Consider the following 11,807-nt stretch of genomic DNA (forward strand, 5'->3'; position numbering starts at 1 on the left):
TATTGTATCTAGGATATACTGTGACATATTAAACATGTATAGGACTGCTTGCCATCTGGGGGAGAGGGTGGAGGGAAGGAGGGGAAAAATCGGAACAGAAGTGAGTGCAAGGGATAATGTTGTAAAAAATTACCCTGGCATGGCTTCTGGCAATAAAAAGTCATTAAAAAAAAACAAATAAGGGAAACATCGCCCCTCTTGTCACAGCTCACTCCACTTTGGGACAGTTCCAATTGTTAGGAACCTGACATCAAACCTACTTTGCTTTCCTTTTAACTTCCACATATTGCTCATGGTTTTACCCTCTAGAGAACAATAGAATAAATTTAGAACCTGACATCAAACCTACATTGATTTCCTTTTAACTTACACATATTGCTCATGGTTTTGCCCTCTAGAGGACAATAGAACAAATTTAATCCCTTCTCTAAATACAATCCCAATATGACAATCCTCAAATACTTGAAGGCAGTTATCTTGCCCCACTCCTTCCTCGCCCAATCTTTCCTTTGCCAGACTAAACATCCCCAGTTCCATAAACAGATTCTCATATGACATGATATGGACACAAGATCCTTAAATCTCTCAAAATACCCTCCTCTACACCCTCTCCTGCATACCAATTTCTCCTTAAACCTTCTTTATTATGAATTCAAAATTGCTTCCAATTGCTTCCAATGTTCCTATCATTTTTACTTCCATAGCCACATATTTATGAGAATCAGGGCCAGGAAAATAGTTCACTTTCTCTGTCTTTGAAAAAGTAAAATTATGAAAGCAATTCATGAGTGTATCTATTTCTGTTTTTGGAAGAGAGATCCAGCAGATATCCAGCTAAACAAAGTTCTCAATTGCTGCAATGCCACATGGTGGTATTGCTTGAATTCCCATTTGATTTCCTCCTTCCTTCTTTTTTCCTCCTATTGATTCTCATTTAAGTACTTGTTGCCCCTGCTTCCTCTTCAGATTCCTATATTTTCTCATGCAAATGTATCTTCTTAATATAATGGCTAATCCCACTGCTTTTTGACTTGTGGACTTCTTTCTCCAATATGACTCAGCAGCCTTCTCATCCTTCCTTTTCTTCTACTCCTTCCTCTGATTGACCAGCTTCTCCCAGAGACTCTATTCTAAAGAAATTTTCCAGGCTAGTCAAATCCATCTCTTTATTTGTCTTTGGGCTTTGTTCCTGATTCTCAAGACTTCTTGCTCTGCCACTCTGCCCCATTCAAGCACCCCTTCCATTTTAATTTCCTCTGATGTGCTTTCTCTCCTCACTAGAATGTAAGCTCCTCAAGGGAAGGATCTATTTTTCTCTCTGCTTGTATTTGGCACAGCAATAGCTTAGCAATTAGCAAAATGCCTGAAACATGGTAACTTTAATAAATGTTCATTGACAATTTAATTGGTAACCTTCCACAATCCTATTCTGTTTATGAATTTCATCCATCATACCTTTATTACTTACTTCAAGGATCTTTAATTTCATTAGTTAGTATGCCTTGCTCTGACACAATCTAGATGGATTAATAGCAATTCATTTTTAATTTAGTAGAAGGTCCTCAGGATTTTTTATGGTAGAAAAATTATCATACCATGGCCAACCTGGTGACGAGGCTTTCAAAACTTAATCAGTCTAGTCATAGGTTAAGAGATATATGTTCCATCTCTGTATCCAGATTCGAGAATATTCAACTTTGATAGAATTTGCCAGATTTTGTATATTACTACCATATACTTTAGGATCCCAGGGTCACTTTGATACAACATTAAAGCATCTGTGTGGAGCTCATGAGATAATATAAAGTTCCTTATTCTTGTGTTCTTCTGCTCTACTGTCAGAGAAGCACGGAAAAACAAGATAGTTGGACAAAGGTCTCCAACTCCAAAGAAAACATTTTGATGGACAATTTCTAAAAATGCACATTTGCCATCACAGGAGGAAGAATAAAACAGAGTATGCCATTTAGGGGGAGCTAGGTAGTAAAGTGGGTAGAGTGCTTAGTTTCTTTATTTTAATATTGTGAGGATCAAATGAGATATTTGTAAAGTCCTTAGCACAGTTCCTGGCACATAGTAGATCCCTTATAAATATTAGTTATTATTATTATTTTCCTGCTCAAACATAACCTTCCAGTTGCCTTCTGGGCTGATCCATACTGCTCTGGGAATTCAATCTGCAGATCTAAAAAACATCCCATTTTTTGGAATCATTCTCATTGTTATCCTAGTCCTTGAAGGAATGTGTCCAGAACATTCCCAGAATGCCAGGACATCTGCTCATTTTTGCATGGGATAGATTATGGCTCCTGACTTTCCCAGTCACTAAACCAGCACCAGAGAATCCTGGAGTGGACAATCCCAAGAGGTGATTGTTCCAGGAAATGAGTTTTCATTTTCTGATAGATTCCCATCCAAATGTTCTCTGTCAGAGTAACCCTGTTGCATGTGTTAGACATTTCACTCTGGCAGGGGCAGCCAGTGCGTGTTCACATGTGTAAGTAGGGTTTGATTATAAAGGGATACAGATGCATTCACTTTCATTTTTTCTAGAGGGAGGGGTAGCTTAGTTGGAATTAGAGTTCTTCACTCTTCTCGGTCTCAAGTGTTGAGCTTGGAGTCAGGAATAGCCAAATTCAAATCTGGCCTCAGATAATTACCAACTATGTGATCCTGGGCAAGTCACTTCACCCTGTTTACCTCAGTTTCTCATCTGTAAAATGAGCTGGAGAAGGAAACAACAAACTCATCTAGTATCTTTGCCAAGAAAACACCAAATGGGGTCACAAAAAGTTAGACATGACTGAACAGCAAAAACAAAATGGAGACGGTATTCTACTTCTTGGGGTGGTTGTAAGGATAAACTAAAATAAAATTTTTATGGGGGGGAGGTTCTTGAAATAAAATGGGAAGGAGGTTCCAATCCACTGTTCAGTTTTTGTTATGGGACTGAGTATCCAATTAGAATATCATGGAATCTCCAAGGTAGACAGGGTCTTGGTGATCTGATCCAAATTCCATCCCAATTTAAAAATTCCTTCTCAATCAGGAAGTCAGATAGGAACCCTAAAGTACTCACAACCCCAAAGTTTCCAGGGCTCCCAGTCTCTTCCTTTCTCCTATCAAAGATTTGGCTTTTTCTCCTTCCCTCATGTAAATGTGTTCTGACAACTTCACAGTGTATAAAAGCAACATCTCTATAATGCTTACTATGTGCCAGCCATTACACTAAGTTCTTTATTATCTCATTTGATCTCACAACCGTCTTAAGAAATAGGTGATATTATTACTATTATTATCACCTTTTTACAGAGGAGGAAACTGAGGCAAAAACAAGCTAATTGGCTTTCCCAGGTCACGCAACGTAAGAAAAGTCTGAGAATAGATTTAAACTCAGGTTTTTCTAACCCCAAGTCTGGCAGTGTGATACCTAGCTGTTCTCCATGCTAATGGAGAAATAGCAATTATATGAAGAATGCGTATAAAGAAAATGAATATAATGGAAAAATCACCTCCTGGGATTGCCCCATGTTTAAATATAAGTTATCTATGGGAGACAGAGATTTATAGTTTGACTCAGCTTCTTAAACTGTGGGTCATGATCCCATTTGAGGTTTTATAACTGAATGTGGGGATCATGAAATTATGATTTATTAACAGTAAATGTTTGATTTGTATACCTATTTTATATATCTATATACTCAGGATCACATAAAATTTCTCAGATGAAAAGGTGTCCCAAGTAGAAAAAAATATAAGAAATCTTGGTTTAAGGAACCTTGAAACCTCAGTGCCTAGCACAGTACCTTACACATAGTGATTGGTTAATACATGCTGGTTGAATTCGATTGTGATGGAGGAAAGGAGAGAGGAGGGAACAAACTCATTCTGAATTTGTTCCAAATATTGTTTTAGGACAAGTTTTACTGAAGTTTTATTTTTCCTCCTTCAAGAATCTCTCATAGAATCTAGAAAAAAAAACATCACTCACTCATATCTAAACCTACTTCTCAGCAAGGTTTTAACAGACTTGGAGAGAGAAAAGGAAGTTCGCTTTGAGGGGAAGCCAGTTCACTGATCTCTGCTCCTATCTCCAATCTGCTTTCCAGAGTACTGTAAATCCCATTCTAATTCTTTGACCTTTCCAGAGCTCCTTTTTGATTTGATTCCTCTACTCTTCACTGCTCCATCTTTACAAGGTTTTAACTCCCTCAATTTGAGATAAGCCTCCTGTAAAGGTCCCTGTAGGTGTCCAGGTAACATGTTACCAAGACTCCTGAGGTCAGGGCCTCTATGAATAGAAAGAAGTGCCTGCATACTTACTTGAATTCCCAAATGAAAACCAGATGTGGTGGAATATTGACAAAACATTGTAGATGCAACTTTATTAAAGGCTGCTTGTTTTCATCATGAGCTCTTTAGATTCTTCTAAGATAGAATCCCACTTATTTCTACCCAACAAAAACCCTTCTAACTACAGGGCATCTTGTAGGGTCCTTCTGGGAGGGAGTTTAAGTTTCCCAGTGGAGTTAAGTTCCCAAGAAGCAATGATCTAGGTTCTCATTGCCCGAAATGGTCTCATCTTCCCATTTTAGTAAGAAACAAGCAGGTGAAGACCTGTGCCATTATCTATCAAGGAGCCCTCAGCTTAGGAAGCAAGAAATACTCCCATATCTAGTTCTTAAAATCCCAATCTTTCAATATCTCCTTTGTGTTTTCATTACTACAATATAGAAAAAAGATATTATTTTCTAAATTAATTCATGGGTTGAATGCAATACCCACCAAGAATTAGAAAAAACAATTTAGATAACCAATTTATATGGGAAAATAAAAAAGACAAGAATATCAAGGAAAACTATTATTTTAATAGTGAAGGGGGAGATATGTTTCAATAATTCAAAATATATTACAAAGTGGTAATTATCAAAACTATCTAGTACAAGATTTAAAAACTTTTAAAAGATAAATCCCTGCAACACAACAGAATTGAGAAATAGAACAAAAAGTAATCAAGAGATTGATGCTTGATAAAGCCAAGATTATAAAACACTAGGGAAAGGATCATAATTCAATAAAAATTCTTGGGAAAAATTATATAGTAGTGTGCCAAGAAGTAGATTTGCATTCATACCTCACACTATATCAATTATCTAAATGTAAAAACTCAATAAACTATAAAATGAAAAAGTAATATATCAGATAGCCCAAAAGTCTGTCAAGTTTTAATACCTGTCCCCAAAGTCTTACTGTAGTTTTATGCTTTAGTAGTTTAAAAACTGATGTATTGCTTTAAGCTATTCAAGATTAAAACCACACTAAGACTTTGAGACCAGACTGTATAATGTAATTATAGAGAGAAGAAATTTTTTACTTTCTAAACAAATGGAAGAAATTGTTGGATATAAAAATTATAGACACAAAACCTCCAGATTTCATCCTCTATAATCAATTTTAAAAAATAATTTGTTGAAGTACTTATAATAACTATATTTGATAAATCTGACTAACATTCAGAAATTATAAGTATGTGATACAAATATATAATACTTAGGGCCATCTCCAGTTTTCAAAAGAGTAAACCTCAATTGTAAATGATCAGAGAACAACAAATTCAGAACTGGAAGGAAGGAATTTAGAGATAATCTAGACCAGAGCTTCTTCAACTTTTTCCATTTTTTGACCTTTTTTCCCTGAGAAATTTTTACATGACCTTTAGTATCTAAGTATATAAAATAAGTATACAAATCAAACATTTACTGATAATAAATCATAATTTTGCAAATCTCACATTTAGTTATGAGATCCCATATGGAGTCACAACCCACAGTTTAAGAAGTAGAGATCTAGGCCAACCCTTCCATTTGATAGATGGAAAAATAGGGCCTCAGTGAGATTAATTTATTTGCCCAGAGTACCACAGGTAGCTTGTGTCTGAGGCAGAGTTATGGCCTTAAGCCTTCTGGACTCTTAAGTTCACCACTTTATCCACTGTCACCTTGTTGTCAATCATTTCAAAGTTGTTCACTTCTCTAATTATGATAGCAATGCATATTAAAACAATGTTGGGTTACTTCTTAAGTCCATGGGTTAAAGAGAGTTAAACATCTAATTACATTGAGAATCAGGAGTCTTTTTGAAAAACCTTTTCATACACAGTAAGAATTTCAAAGCTATTGATAGCTATTGGCCCAGTGATCCCACTCACTAGGACTCTAACCTAAATATTGATTCAATGTTTTATTTAGTCAGTTGTTTTTAATGGTGGTTATTAAGGAGAGGGTGTGTGAAGACAGAGACTATGACTAAATTATTATAAGCAAAACGGGTTGTTGTAGCTTAAATTGATACCATAAGAAGCAATAAAGCAGGATATAACTAAATGAAGGAGGAAAAAACAAAGAGCAATTATGACCCTTTATACCAATATTGGAGTGGTTCCTTGTTGAGAATTAAAAAGGGAATTACAAGCTTTATAAAAAAAATTAAATAAACTAGTCAATGTTGAAAGCTGAAAGCTCTTTTACTAATAATGTTTAAGGAAATAAATGTGGCTTAATTGGAGCATCTAACTCAAGAGAGTTCAGAGTGAGAGACAGAGTTAATAAAGCAAGGACATAGGGAAAGAGGTATCTGATGTCCCTAAACAGAGGGCACTCATTCCCAAACTAGAGCAGCTACTGACATTACCATAATGAGACAAGAAAGGGACACCTGTAGGGTTGTCTTCAGATTCTTGAACCTAATGACATTTGTGACATGGGAGGTGAAAAGAGTCCACAGTGGGGAGCTGTCCCTGGGCTTGATGTATTTTCTACCAACGTCTTTCACAGTTTTGTGGGCATAACTTTTGAGACTGATATCACTCCATGCATTAAGACAGCTGAAGGACCCTAAGAAGAATATTAATTTTATCAGGATGGTCTCAGTCAGGTGCCTCTGATGGGTTTCCCATCTCTGAAGTTATATACAAGGAGTCACTAATCAATGAGGTCACATGAGAACATAAAAAGGGATATATTTTGCCCATTAGGATTCAAGAAAAGGAGGGGAGGTTGACAGGAGAAGGTACCAAGCCCAAGGGCAAAGATAATCTATTGGAGAAAGCCAAGGTCTGAAAACTCAGAGATTTTCTGAGACTACAGCAGTTAACAGATTTAAGTCACCTTATGAAATAGAGTTAAGTAATGGAATAAAAAAACAGAATATGTTATCAAGACTACATTTAAAGTATAAGACGTCACAGATTTAAACTAAGGAATTAGAATAAACTTTGTTATGTTTCAGCTGAATTAAAAAAAAGAATGAAAAATTCTTCAAAACTTTTTCTGAGCCAAATATGCTCTGATACTCAAATTGGTGAAAAAGAAAGCAGCGAAAGAGAGTTAGAGACCCATATCACTGATGAATAAAAAATAAAATAAAAACAAAAATGCTAAATAAATATTCGCAAAGAGATCATAGCATTATGGTCAAACATGATTCATTACCACAAAGTTGGATTTATATCACTAATGCAAAGTTGATTCAATATTAGGAAAACAATTGGGTATAATAAATCATTTTAATAGTAAAAACAATAAAACCACATGATTATTCAAATAGATGTAGAAAAATCCTTCAATAAATTATGCACTCATTTATATCCAAAATACTACAAAACTTAGGAATGAAAAAAACATAAAAACATTATCTTACTAGATGTTTTCCTCTGAAAAGTAAAAGTTAGCATTTTGACAAGAAAGTGCCATAGGAAGATTTTCCAGTGAAATTAAAAACGATGCTGGAAAACTACCATAGACAATATTATCTGAATCTATTAAAACTTTTAACTATAAAATGAGACAAAAAGAAATTAAGAAAATAAATATTCTCCCAGAGAGAAGCAAAATAACTCTGTGAAAGATAACTTGGGTTACTTGGAAAATCCTAAGGAATCAACAACAACAAAATTAATCAAGATAATTTCTGCAATGTTGCAAAATAGAGCAATAGAAGCTTTAGTATTTCTATATATTATTAACAAAAATTATTGGAAACTGGGAAAAAAGAGAAACTTAATTCCAGGTAGGAACAGAAGGCATCAAATGAGAGATACATTTATAAAATATTGTATGATTTTGGGAACATCACCATAAAAGAAGAAATTTTTTAAAAAGAGGAAAGCCATTGAAACAATGTTAAAAATGCATCAAGCAGAACAGAAGGAAGTATAGATGAAATTACAATCATGCGGGAGAGTTTTGAAATTAATAAATTCAACTTATTCTTTATTTTTTTTAAAAGCAATCAATATGGATTGTAGTAATCTCTTTATATACAATCTTTTTTGTTCTACTTTGCATATGGAAATGATGATTTTATATGTTTGTGAAGTTTTGAATAAAAAATCTAAAGTTATAAAAATAAAGTTAATTAAGAAAATAAAAAACAAAATGAGCTTTTTGCAATAATAAATGAATTAATTAAAACCCAGACTGAACTATTTGGGAGGATAAGACCATCATGTAGCCCAGCATGAGGAAAAAGTCAATGAGTTTGGTTCTGCTTGGCAAAGAAATCCTAGTTTTTCCCTTAGATACCCAGAGGCCAGAGGCCAGAGCCAGAAGGATATTGGAGACATAAGAGATTTGTTAGACTCTAATTAGAGGAAAAAGTGGAGATAGCATGACATGATGGTGACTCACAATTTCAGGGAGAAGATCAAAATGATTCTTAACCCAGAGTCCTCTATGAATACCTTAATCAACCATAAACCATGTGGCAAAACAATATATTTAATACTTTTCGGTCATGAAGTTTCCCAGGCAAGTCTATAACTATATAAAATTGGTTTAGAGAAAGTTTCTCATTGATAGCTCCTTATACTAATGAAATTGCAAGTGTGAGTCCAAAAAAAAAAAATTACACAAGAAACAGAGCATGGTGATATTAGAGGAAGAATGAAGGATAGTTGTTTCTGTGAATATCTATGATGTGTCAAATCAGTCTTTTAAAAGGTTAGTAATTACAATTATCCCTTCCACATTGCAGGGATTTGGGGCCAGTGACACTGTGATTTGGAAAATGTGCATAAAATTTTTTGACCTCCTTTTATATCAGATAAGAAATCTGATAGTTTTTCTTTTTTTTATGGGTTGTTTACAATATTTTATTTCATGGAAAATATTGTTCATTGGCTCTGTGTGATTTGATGGCATTTACATGTCATCTGTAGCTTCCACAAAACTCTCCCCAAATTCCCACCTAATTTCTAATGCCCAATTAGGATGTATCAAAATGGTGTTGGGGAAAGTTGGAAGAGATGTGGAAAAAAGATAACTATACAGCTAGGCTGGGAGATATATGGCTTTCTATTTGCAGTCCAGTATGGTCTTTTTAATGACAGTTCCTAGTAAAGGAATTCTAGACATTCATATGTTTCCTTTGTGTATTAAGAATCTTATGAGGAAGTGAGAAATGAGTTATAGTTAAGATACATTTAAAACTTCTTGTGGACTTAATTCCAAGTAGGAACAGATGGCATTAAATGAGATATACATTTATAAAATATTGTATGATGTTGGATTAATCTTTCAAAATCCTAAACAGCCTAGAAGATCCTGTGCCAAGAAATGTACCCAATGATTTGTATATGTGTGTATATGGGTTTAAATGCTTATATGTAGGTATGGGTAGAAGGGATGCGGTCTGCTGTAATTAGGGCAACTTCTTAAACTACTTTTATGTAATCAGTCTTCTTGGGGAACTAAACTATTCCTTGAAAAATATTTCTAACCAGTGAAGGATTACTATTTTTCTGTTCTTTAAATGAAGCGATCAACTAATAAATACCATCACTACATCTATATTGGAGGGTCTATGAAAATCTTCTAACATCTTACTTTTCTCACGTACTTTTCCATCCAGTGTCACTGATTTCCTGGCTGTTCCACGATCAACACACTCTATCTATTGGCTCTGTTCCTGGAATACTCTCTCTCCTCAGGTCTATCTACTGACTTTCTTTGATTTTTTAATCCCAATTAAAATGTTTCTTTCTTAACTTCTTAATTCTAATGCCAACATTCTGTTTTAATTTTCTATTTAACTTTTAGGTAGTTTTCTATTTATATATTTGTTTACACGTTGTTTTTTTTCATTATTTTTAAGGTCCTTGAAGGCAGGGACCATCCCCAGAGATTAGCACAGCATCTAGCATATAGTAGGCACTTAATAAATATTTATTAATTAATTGATTTGAAACAAGCATTCAAATTCACTGCTGATCCAGCTGTGAATTGGTCTTGGAGTTTGAAAAAATATTTGGAATTAGGCAAGGAAAATTATGAAATTATCTATACTCTTTGACACAGTAGTCTTATTACTTAGTAAATGTATACAGTCTTGCTTCTTCTCCTCTCCAAGAGAGAAAGACCCCTACTATACGAAATAATTTGCTAATTGCAATAGGAAAAACTTAGGAAAAATATATTTTCAGTGATTGGGAAATTCATGTACAAAATATCGTATGTGGATATAATAGAATATGATTGTGTACAATGACAAAAAATAAATAATATTAAGAAACATGGAAAGAGCTATATGAAGTGAGGCAGAATGGAAAAATAGAACCAAAGAGCAATATAATAACAATTACTGCATAAATAAAAATCAATATTAAATGGCAACAAAAATCAGTTGAACAAAAATGGATAATATTAATATAATTTTATTTTTTAAATTAAGTTAAAATTTTTGATTTACATGTTAAGTGTAGAACTATCTCTCTCTCTGTCCCAACCTTGCACTAGAGATGACCACAATTTGACTCAGATATATACATACATACATATATGTATGTGTATATATATATATATATATATATATGTAAAACTATACTATATTTCTTCTTTTGGGAGTGGATAGCATCTTCTTCATAGGTTCTTTGTGAGTATTTGTATTATTCAGAATAACTTAATCATTCACTTTTTCTTCAAACAATATTGTTGTTATTATATGTAATATTCTCTTGGTTCTGCTCATTTCACTCTTCATTAATTCATTTATATCTTTTCAGGTTTTCCAAAAATCAACCAGCTTAACATTTCTTACAACACAATAATATTCCATACAATTATATACCATAATTTGTTCAGCCATTTCCTAATTGATGAGCATCCTCTCAATTTCCAGTTCTTTGTCACTGCAAAGACAGACAGCTGGTATAAATACTTTAGAACATATGGCCTCTTTTCCCTTTTCTCTGATTACCTTGGAAAACAGATCCAATAGCAGTATTTCTGGGTCAAAGGGTATATTAGTTTTATAACTCTTTGGACATAATTCCAGATTGTTCTCCAAAATGTCTGAATCACAGTTCCCTCCGACAATTTTTCAACATCTTGTCATATTAATTTTAAAGAGAGCATTATGTTATAATATACAAAGTGTAGAATTTCCCTCATAGAATATAAGTTCTTCTAGTACTTCTAGTTATTCTAGTATTTTTACTTAATAGCTGGGTGATACTGAACAAGTCCCTTAGTCTTTCTGGGTCTTAATTTCTTCATCTCTACAATAAAAGATTCAGACTCAATCTGAATTTCAATTTATCTCTAAGATCACTTCCAGTTCACTATGATCCTATAATTTGATAGCACATAGTATTTATTTTTGATTAGCATTTTGATTAGCAGAAGTTATATGTAATATGACAAATTTTTTTACTATCATGTTTTAAATTGTTTTCTTTTTGCAAGGCAATTGTGGTTAAGTGATTTACCCAGGGTCATAAAACTGGTAAGTATGAAGTTTTTGAGACTGAG

Source organism: Sarcophilus harrisii, chromosome 4 (genome assembly GCF_902635505.1).
Source record: "Sarcophilus harrisii chromosome 4, mSarHar1.11, whole genome shotgun sequence".
NCBI lineage: Eukaryota > Metazoa > Chordata > Mammalia > Dasyuromorphia > Dasyuridae > Sarcophilus > Sarcophilus harrisii.